Genomic DNA, 11,356 nt, shown 5'->3' with positions numbered 1-11,356 from the left:
CCCAACGTTAATAAAAATCCGAGATCACAATTCAAGCAAAAGTCACGTGTGTGTCTAATTGAAGAAAAACTACAGCAGTACAAATTCAGAATCCTCAAGTGCCACGTAACCCGATTGATTTTTTTTTTTTTGAAATTGCAGGATCTGAACAGAAAAACAGCGACGTCCCCATTCCAAAAGAAGCACGTGCCTTCTCCTTGCAGAAGTGAAAAAAGACAAGAAAAATATCCATGCCCGGCGGTAATAAAAAAACCCATATCACAATTATCATGGACGCATAAATCCACTTGCGTGTCTAATTGAGGAAAATAAGGCCCGTAAAAATTAGGAATACTTAAGCACTGCGTAAAAGAAATGGGCATATATGCCTGATTGACAAAAAGGAAACCTGGCCCAAAATGGAAGACTTTCCCACATAAATAAATAACTTTTTTGCGGGTAAAATAAATCAGTAAGGAACATACAAAAATCTCTCCCAAATTTTTGTTGGATATCACCATTGCCAAGTTTCCCTCTTTTGGAGTGTAATCTGTTGTGAAGAGCACGACTTAGTTTCAGCCAATGAAATGTTGTTATTTCTATATGATGATACGTTACATCTGAATATTGGGAAGTTTTGTCATTCTATCTACTTCAAAGTATTAGTGAAACCAATAAATTGCACCTCAGATTAAATTGTAACTTCCTTTATAGCATTGCGTTCTTATGTTTTATGTGCTTAGAAGTTTGGAGAAGCTGGCATAAAAATGATTTATGCACCTTCATAGTTATTACACCAATGTGCAGTCTTGACAATTAGTATGTTACTGCAGCATCGCCAAGGTTTTTATATAAAAAAAATCAATCAAAGTCATATGTTACTCACAGAGCAAATGTTGTTCAATAAGATTCACTATCATGTTTTCCTAAGGCTAGCCTGTGCGGATGCACGGGTTGACGACTAGTTAGTGCTAACTACCATTGTTAGGGGTTAATCACCTCGCTAACTAAATCCTGGGTCACTGACATGTGGGCCCCAGTCTCTAACTGAGTTAGGTTTAGTGTTAACCCGGTGCTAATTAACTCTGTTAATTAGATGTGAGGCTGGCGTGTGGGTCTCAGCCGTTAGGTTTGACCTGGGCTGGTGTTGTTGACCTGCTGATGTCATGCTGTCATCAGGCTGACGCAGTAAAACATTTTCCGGATTAAAACTAATTCAAAAAATTCCAGAAAATATTTAAAACTTCAAAAATTCATAGAAATTAATCTATAACTCCAAATGAAATAATTTATATATAAAAAATGACCAGAAAAATACAATCTATCCATCTGTACCATCATCTTGCATGTTAGAACAACTTATGACTACTGTCTAGGGCAAATCAAATAAATGGCATTTGAATATTCACATATGGAGTTTGAATTTGAATCTTGTGTTCAAACCAACTCCATTTAAATTGCTGCTAGTTGCATTAGCTCAAATCACAGCATGTTGACATGTCATGATCATGGATCATATTGTTGCATTGCACTGATTGTGTTCCTTCTCTGTTGCCGGTATTTGTCCCCTCTTAGTAGACGTGGTTCCGACGATGAGATCAATGACACCGATGAAGAACTATACTATCTTCAGAAGTAGGAGGCAAGCAAAACACCCTTGTTCATTCCGATGCAATCCCACTCTCTCGCTCCTGCTCTCTTTTACTACATTAGGACAACAACGATTCATCTGTTACATGCTGCAGTAGTTGAACCCCTTTCCTTTGCATGACCAGCCATTGCCATAGTAAATAGATGAAACCCACTAGCATGAGTAGGATTTTTTGAGCCATGATGTGCCTACTCATTCATGCTTGTTCGTCCTGCCTGCTATTGCTTTGAGTTGGGTCAGGTCTGATTCATCGGGGATGAATTGGAAAGTTCTGAACATGTCCTACTGTTGAGAGCTAAGTGTGTGAACACGATTTGGTAAAGGTAGCGGTGAGAGGTCATGTAGGAGTACATGGTGGGTTGTCTCATTGAAACCGTCCTTGGGAACTGAGTTCTGTGTTTGTGATCCATGAACAACTACTACCACACGCTGGGCCCTGAAATATGACCCTGCTCGACTTACTAACCCCCCTTGTCCTCTATCCAGGAGTTGCAAGTAGTTTATGGTGTTTGTAGTATGCTGGAGGCTGTGCATAGCTCTGACCGGAGGGGTGGGATATGATGCGATAGGCAAGTGGCCCGGTGTACCGAGTCGCCCTTTTGGTGTCTCGGGAACCCTACACACATCATTCGGGGCCGTAGTGGAAACCTAGGCTGGACTCCCTGCGGATGGAACCTGAATAGGCGATAAACCTGGACTAGGGACTTGTGTGATTAGTCAGGTCATGGTCTACACCCACGTCGGTTTTTGCTTGAAGTCTGCCGAGCACATGTCGTGTATAGAAGCTAAGTGGTGGAAACATGTGTGGAGAAGTACACCCCTGCAGGGTTATAAATGATCTATTCGAATAGCTGCGTCCGTGGTTTAGGACTTCTGGGTTGCTGATACAGTTCATAGACAAGTGAAAGTGGGTACTCTAAAATGCAGAAGATAAGTGTGAGTGCTATGGATGGCGTTCTCGTAGGGAGACGGGAGCAGATCCATAGTGGTGTATTGATATGGTGAATATGTGGACTCGTGTGTGCCACCTCAAAAGAGTTACAATCAGTCGTAGTACAGGATAGCCACTGAGTCAAAGCTGGCTTGCTGCAGTTAAACCCCACCATCCCTTTGTTGATACTGATGCATATGTAGCTAGATCTGATGTAAGTCTTGTTGGGTACATTTGTACTCACGTTTGCTTAATTTATGTTTTTGCAGAGAGACTTCAGTCTCACTAGTAGTTCTGTATGGACTTCGACGTTTAGTTTGTTACCTCAGCTATGATCTTGTGCCCTTGGGAGGGTCTTGTAGATAGTCAGGCTTCTTAGCCTTTTTCATTTGTATTTGTCTATACTCAGACATGTTATGCTTCTGTTGTTTGTATGCTCTGAATGTTGGGTCATGAGACCCATGTTTGTAATACTTGGCTCCTAGGAGTCTATTGAGTAAATATTTTGAGTCATAAAGTTTTGTTGTGATGTCATGTTGTATTTGCACATATCGAGCATATTGTGTGTATGCTTTGAAATGCTTGGTATGTGTGGGATCCGACAACCTAGTTGTTTATTCTTGGTAGCCTCTCTTATAGGGAAATGTATCCTAGTGCTTCCACTAAGCCATGGTAGCTTGCTACTGCTCTGGAACACTTAGGCTGGTTGGCATGTGTCCTTCTTTGTTCCTATGTCTATCCCTTCGAGGAAATGTCACACGTTGTCCCTTTAAGTCCTTGTAGCTTGCTATGACTTGGGTTCATACGTTGTTGATCGACACATTCATTGCTGGGTCATGTATGTCTGTCCCTGTAAGATAGCGCCACCTTGGGTTTACGACTAGTCATGTCGGCCCGAGTTCTCTGTCATATGGATGCTAGCGACACTATCATATACGTGAGCCAAAAGGTGCAGACGGTCCCGGGCCAGGTTAGGTGGCACCCGTGGGAATACCGTGCGTGAGGCCGCAAAGTTATATGATGTGTTACATGATAGATCGGTGTGACTTAGGATCGGGGTCCTGACAAGGTTCGACAACTTCATCAAGTTCTATATTCCTTCCAATCAATTCTTTTGAGAGAAACTCTTTCTCAAGAAAGGACCCATTCTTAGCGACAAACACTTTGCCTTCAGATCTAAGATAGAAGGTATACCGAACCGTCTCTTTTGGATATCCTATGAAGATGCATTTGTCCGCTTTGGGTTCGAGCTTTTCCGGCTGAAGCCTTTGGACATAAGCATCACAACCCCAAACCTTAAGAAACGACAACTTAGGTTTCTTGCCAAACCACAATTCATATGGTGTCATCTCCATGAACTTAGATGGTGCCCTATATAAAGTGAATGCAACAGTCTCTAACGCATAACCCCAAAATGAAAGTGGCAGATCGACAAGAGACATCATAGAACGCACTATATCCAATAGGCTACGATTACGATGTTCAGACACATCATTACGTTGTGGTGTTCCAGGTGGCGTCAACTGTGAAACAATTCCACATTGTTTTAGGTGGTTGTCAAACTCATAACTTAGATACTCTCCCCCTCAATCAGATCGTAGGAACTTGATCTTCTTGTTACGATGATTCTCAACTTCACTCTCAAATTTCTTGAACTTTTCAAACGTCTCATACTTTTGCTTCATTAAGTAAATATACCCATATCTACTAAAATCAGCGGTGAAGGTGAGAAAGTAATGATATCCACTACACGCATCAACGCTCATCGGACCGCACACATCAGTATGTATGATTTCCAACAAGTCACTTGCCCGTTCCATTGTTCCGGAAAACAGGGTTTTAGTCATTGATAGCTCTCCAACGTATCTATAATTTTTTCTTGTTCCATGTTGTTATTATCATTCTTGGATATTTTACAATCATTTTATAGCAACTTTATATCATTTTTTGGGACTAATCTATTGACATAGTGCCTAGTGCCAGTTCGTATTTTTTCCTTGTTTTTACTTCATAGAAAATCAATACCAAACGGAGTCCAAACGCAGCGAAACTTTTTGGAGAATTTTTCTAGACCAGAAGGAACACAATGGGACAAACAAGTAGAGAGAATTCCTTATTTGAAACTCTCTTAAAATTCTGTTCCTTATTTGACATTGGAGAAAATTTTCTTCCCTATATGATCTCTAGTCTTAATTTTTCTCCCTATATGACACTCTAGTGCATTTTTACACGTGAAAAGACCATTTTACCCATATGTATAATGTGACCACAAATATGTACAAGATAATAGTTGTTCCAAAACAAATCAGTCGAGTTATCCATATATGACATCAGATATGATGGTATTCTCATGCCAGTCGATTTGCTACTATTACGGTTAGATTGCATACATGTAGTAGCATATCTGTGGAAATGATCCATGCTACATTTTGTTAAATATGGGAGCACGTCAGCATGCATCACCATGCAACTGTGCAACACGAGGAGCACTGTACATACATAGGTGCGTACGTGCAAGGTCACGTATACATTTGACCTCAAGAAAGCATGTGGTTTGGTTTGACCCCCCCCCCCCCGCTCTTTGGAAGAGTCTGCTGAATTAGGCCGGCCGATAAAAAATCAGGTCAAGTCTACTATGTTTAGGAATTTTCCCCTGGATGAGTGGCGGGGTGGGCGGACAGAGTCAGCCGGCCTGACAGCAACCGCACACAGCCGGAGCCCGGAGTGGCCACCTCGCCCACATGCATGTACTCGTGGAGTTGGTCTCTACCTTGGTTTCTTCCTCTTTTCTCCAACGCTAAGAGCGTTAATGATCAATGTCGATCGATGTCGCACTCACAAACCATACCGCATGAAACTAGACCCATAGCTGAATACGTTCTAAATACATTGGATGCATGCAGTCAGGAATACAGAATACACACGCATCCCAAAAAGACCAACGGAGGAGATAACATGTTCAGCTGTGCTCACTCTCAGAAACGAATTTTCCCTAATTAGGCTCAATGCTACATATTTCTGGTAACATTATGTACAGGGGTAAAAAGGTCTTTTCACGTGTACAAAATGAACTAGAGTGTCGTACAGGGAAAGAAATTAAGACTATAGGTCATATAGGGAAGATTTTTTTCCAGTGTCAAATACGGAACATGATTTTAAGGGAGTGTCAAATAAGGAATTCTCTCAAAGAAGTACCAGAGGGGGGCTCTGAGGGGAGCACAACCCACCTGGGCGCACCTGCCCCCCTAGGTATGCCCTGGTGGGTTGTGCCCACCTCGGCCACCTCCCTCACCGCCTCTTCGCTCTATAAATATCGTCATGATTATTTGAAGTTCTATCAATTGCCCAACAGTAATTTGTTTATCCGCCGTATTACTATTTTCTCGAGAGAAGCCACTAGCGAAATCTACGACCCCTGGGTCTATTCTTCATCATATTTGCTTTCCGATTTATTATTTACCACTTTTATTTTCAGATCTATTATTCTAAAAACCCAAAAATACCTTGCTGCATTTTTTTGTTATTTAGTGTTGCTTGGTTCTCCTACTGGTTCGATAACCTTGGTCTCATCACTAAGAGAAATACCTACTGTAGTTGTGCTGCATCATCCCTTCCTCTTTGGGGAAAATACTGACGCAGATATCAGCCATCAAGAAAGGATTTCTCGCGCAATTGTTGGGCAAACATGATCAACGTCTATCAGGATCCTAATCACAAATCTCATCTCTTTGCAATTTACATTATTTGCCATTTGCATCTTGTTTTCATCTCCCCCACTTCACAAAAATTTGTCGTTTTATTCGCCATCTTTTTTGTACGCCATCTTTTTTCGTTAGATCTATTTCTGTTTGCATTCTTGTTTGCGTAGTCACGGTGTCTCAAGAAAATACCAAACCGTGTGATTTTTCCAATACCAATAATAATGATTTTATTAGCACTCCAATTGCTCCTCCCGCCACTAGTGCAGAGTCTTGTGATATTAATGTCGCTTTGTTGAATCTTGTTTTGAAGATCAATTTTCCGGTACACCTAATGAGGATGTCACGTCTCATGTTAACACATTCTAGAATTATGCAATATGCAAAAGAAAAAAAGATGTGGACAATGATATTTTTCCGTTTTCTTTGCGAGATCGTGCAAAAAATTGCTTTTCTTCTTTGCCTCGCAATAGTATCGATTCTTGGGATAAGTGCAAGGATGCCCGCGAAAATTATTTCCCTTAGAACTCAAATCAAGAGTTTTAAGCAACTTGAGCATGAACATGTTGCACAATCTTGGGAAAGAATGAAATTGTCCTACTCATGGTTTAAATCTTTGGATGATCATACAAGTATTTTGTGCGGGATTGAATTTTGTTTCTAGAAATCTTTTAGATTCCATCGCGGGTGGCACTTTTATGGAAATTACTTTGGGTGAAGCTACTAAATTGCTAGATAATATAATCGCTAATTATTCACAATGGCATACCGAAAGAGCACCTGCTAGTAAAAAAGTTAATTCGGTTGAAGAAATTAGTACTTTGAGTGAAAAAGTTGATGCTCTTATGAAGTTGGTTGCTAATAAAAGTCCTCATATTGATCCTAATGATGTGCCTTTGTCTACTTTAATTGAGCAAAGATGCCGTTGATGTGAATTTTATCTCACGAACCAATTTTAATAACAAAGCTTATAGAGGTAATTTTAATCCTAGGCCTTTTCCCCAAAATTCCTCTAATAATTATGGTAATTCCTATGGTAATTCTTCTTACAATAATAATAAGAACACCTCTAATCTTGAGAATTATATTAAAGAATTTATCAATGCTCAAAAAGTTTTCAACAATACGATAGAAGAAAAACTGAATAAGATTGATGATATATCTAGAAGCATTGATTGAATTTCTCATGACGAAGAAAATCTCAAGTTGAAATTTTTGTGCCTAAGGTTGAAGAATCAATTAAAGATTTATATGTTTCTATGGATGAAAGTAAGAAACCGCTTTGCTTAGAGCTAAAAGAGAATTTTTAGAAAGAGCATTTTCTACCGATTGCTTTCATAAAAATGATGAAGATCTTAAAGTAATTGGTGTTTCTTCTATTGATTCCTTCTTTAGTAAGATTAAATTGATGATAAAGGGATTGGAGAAGAGTCAAATTTAGCTATAAGGCGTCCCGATAATTTGGAGGGTGAAAATCTTGATGAATTTTTTTGATAAAAGTGGGTTTGGAAAGATCAAAACTTTAACTAGTGATGTACCCACTATTTTGGATTACAAAGACTTTAGTTATGATAATTGCTATTTGATTGATTGTATTTCTTTGTTGCAATCCATCATAAATTCACCCCATGCTTATGAACAAATAAAGCTTTTACTAAATATATCGTAGATGCCATGATGAAAGCTTTGGAAGAAAAGTTGGAATTAGAGTCTCAGTTCCCAGAAAATTACATGATGAATGGGAACCCACCACTAAATTCAAGATTAAAAATTATAAGTGTTTTACTTTGTGTGATTCGGGTGCTAGTGTTTCCACAATTCCGAAATCTCTTTGTGATGTGCTTGGTCTTACCGAGTGTTCTTTAAATATGCACTTGGCGGATTCGACTATTAAAAAGCCAATGAGAAGAACTAATGATCTTCTTATTCTTGAAAATAGGAATTATGTGCCCATAGGTGTTATTCATCTTGATATTGATTGCAATCCGTCTTGTCCAATTATAATTGGTAGACCGTTTTTACGCACTATAGGTGTCGTGATTGATATCAAAGAAGGCAATATTAAATTCCAATTTCCACTAAGGAAGGGTATGGAACACTTACCTAGAACAAGAATTAATCCACCATATGATTCAATCATGAGGGCATCCTATGGATCTAGAAATAAAGATGAAAATACTTGAATATGTGCTTTATGCCTAGCTAGGGGCATAAAACGATAGCGCTTGTTGGGAGGCAGTCCAATGAAAAAAATTATTTTTGCATTTTTCTTTCTGTTCTTGAGTGTTTGCACAATTATTCCTCTATTTTAATTGTGATTTTTTTAATTAGTGTTTGTGCCAAGCTAAACCTTTGGGATCATGTTGGGTGATAATTGTTTTGATCTTGTTGAAAAGTAGAAACTTTTGCGCTCAGCAAAATAATTTTCATAAATCACAAAAATGTGATTTTGCTCTGAATTTTTCATAAAATATTTATATACAAATTGTCTACATCGTCCTAATTTTTCAGAATTTTTGGAGTTACAAAAGTATACGAAGTTTTCGAGATTGCTACAGACTGTTCTATTTTTGACAGATTCTGTTTTCTTTGTGTTCTATGCTTATTTTGACAAAGTTGGAATATAGTATATATAATTCAAAACTAAAATATGAATGGGTTTGAAACAATACATAGAGTAGTGATTTGCTTTGTTATACTAACGATCTCACGAAGGTTTTGTTGAGTTTTCTGTGATTGAAGTTTTCAAGTTTCGAGTGAGATCACGATGGATGAAGGAATAAGGAGTATGAAGAGCCTAAGATTGGGGATGCCCCATGGCACCCCAAGTTAATATCCAAAGAGAAACAAGCAACTAAGCTTTGGGATGTCCCCGAGTGGCATCCCCTCTTTCTTCTAATGACCATCGGTATTTTACTTGGAGCTATATTTTTATTCGTCACATATCATGAGTTTTGCTTGGAGCGTCTTGTATTATATGAGTCTTTGCTTGTTTTGCTTTTTGTTTTGTCTCATCTGTCCTTGCTGAACACACCTATTTGTGAGAGCCAAAATTATACTATGATTTGTTAGAATTGCTCTATGTGCTTCACTTAAATTCTTCGAGCTATGGAATTGCTCTAGTGCTTCACTTATATCTTTTTTTAGCATGGTGTGCTTTAATATTTTTTAAGAAATGCTCTCATGCTTCACTTAGATTTATTTTAGAGTTAGAAATTTTTTGAAGAAATTCTCTCATGCTTCACTTATATTATTTTGGGAGAAGAAAAATTTTATGCTCATGTTCTTCACTTAAATGTGTTTGAGCTTGTCAAAAAGCAACATATGAAACTAGTTCCAAAGTGCTAGATATTCAAGAGGGATATACTAAAATCGTTCATTAAGATCATTGGGCAAAATAAACTTGATTCTTTGTAATAGTTTTATGATATGATGATGCTGATATGTGAGTCATGTTGATGAGTGATTATGCTTTAGCAAGAATATTGGTGTTCAGGTTTTGTGATTCCCTATGCAAGCACGAAAGTCAATAGTTGTGCAATGAAATTATATTCTAGTTATGGTGCATTATTCGGTGTTAGTTATGTTTAATGCTCGCTTATGACATTCTTTGTTTCTTGGCTGGATGCTTCTCAATCTTTTTGCTAGCCTTCACTTGTACTAAGTAGAGATACTTGATACGTCTCCAACGTATCTATAATTTTTTTTTCCATGCTGTTATATTATCATTCTTGGATGTTTTACAATCATCTAACATTCATTTTATATCATTTTTTGGAACTAAGCTATTGACATAGTGCCCAGTGCTAGTTGATGTTTTCTGCATGTTTTTTACATTGCAGGAAATAAATACCAAACGTAGTCCAAACGCAGTGAAACTTTCTGTGGATTTTTTTGGACCAGAAGACATCCAGTGGGCCACGAAAGCACCTGAGGGGAGCTCCAAAGGGAGCATAACCCACCAAGGCGCGTGTGGGGGCCCAGGCGCGCCCTGGTGGGTTGTGCCCTCCTCATTGGCCTCTCGCATAAATTTCCATGCAAATTTGCTTAGAACGGCATGGAAATACCGCATATAGGTAGGTATAGTGGACTCATATGGCAAAACTGGTTAAAGGGTTTTGGATGCACAAGTAGTGATCATACTTAGTGCAAAGTGAAGGCTAGCAAAAAGATTGAGAAGCGACCAACCAAGAAATGAAAAATCTCGTACTCAAGCCTTAAGCATAAGTAGCACTAAATAATGCACCACAAGTAGGATATAAATTTCATTGCATAACTATTGACTTTCGTGCTTGCACAGGGAATCACAAACCTTAACATCAATATTCTTACTAAAGCACAATTACTCATCAACATGACTCATATATCATATCATCATATCTCAAAACCATTACTAAGAATCAAGTTTATTTTGTCCAATGATCTTCATGAAAGTTTTTATTATATCCTCCTTGGATATCTATCACTTTGGGACTATTTTTAGATGTTGCTTTTGATAAGCTCAAACAAATTTAAGTGAAGGACATGAGCATAATATTTCTTTCTCTCAAAATAATCTAAGTGAAGCAAGAGAGAATTTCTTTAAAAAAATTACTAACCCCCAAAAAAATCTAAGTGAAGCATGAGAGCATTTCTTCAAAATAACAAAGCACACCATGCTCAAAAAGATATAAGTGAAGTACTAGAGCAATTCCATGGCTCTGAAAATTTAAGTGTAGCATAGGAGCAAGCATAGCACAGTTTTTGGCTCTCTTAAAAAGGTGTGTCCAGCAAGGATTCAAGACTTAAAACACAGAGCAAAACAAGCAAAGACTTGTATCATACAAGGCGCTCCAAGCAAAACTCATAATATGTGACGAATAAAAATATAATTCCAAGTAAAATACCGATGGTTATTAGAGGAAAGAGGGGATGCCACTCGGGGGCATTCCCAAGCTTAGTTGCTTGCTACTTCTTGAATATTATCTTGGGGTGCCTCGGGCATCCCCAAGCTTAGCCTTTTTCTAATCCTTATTCCTTCATCCATCGTAAGATCACCCAAAACTTGAAAACTTCAATCACACAAAACTCAACAAAACCTTCGTGAGATCAGTTAGT

Source organism: Triticum aestivum, chromosome 4B (assembly GCF_018294505.1).
Source record: "Triticum aestivum cultivar Chinese Spring chromosome 4B, IWGSC CS RefSeq v2.1, whole genome shotgun sequence".
Taxonomy (NCBI): Eukaryota; Viridiplantae; Streptophyta; class Magnoliopsida; order Poales; family Poaceae; genus Triticum; species Triticum aestivum.
Note: the sequence above shows the minus strand (reverse complement) of the source record.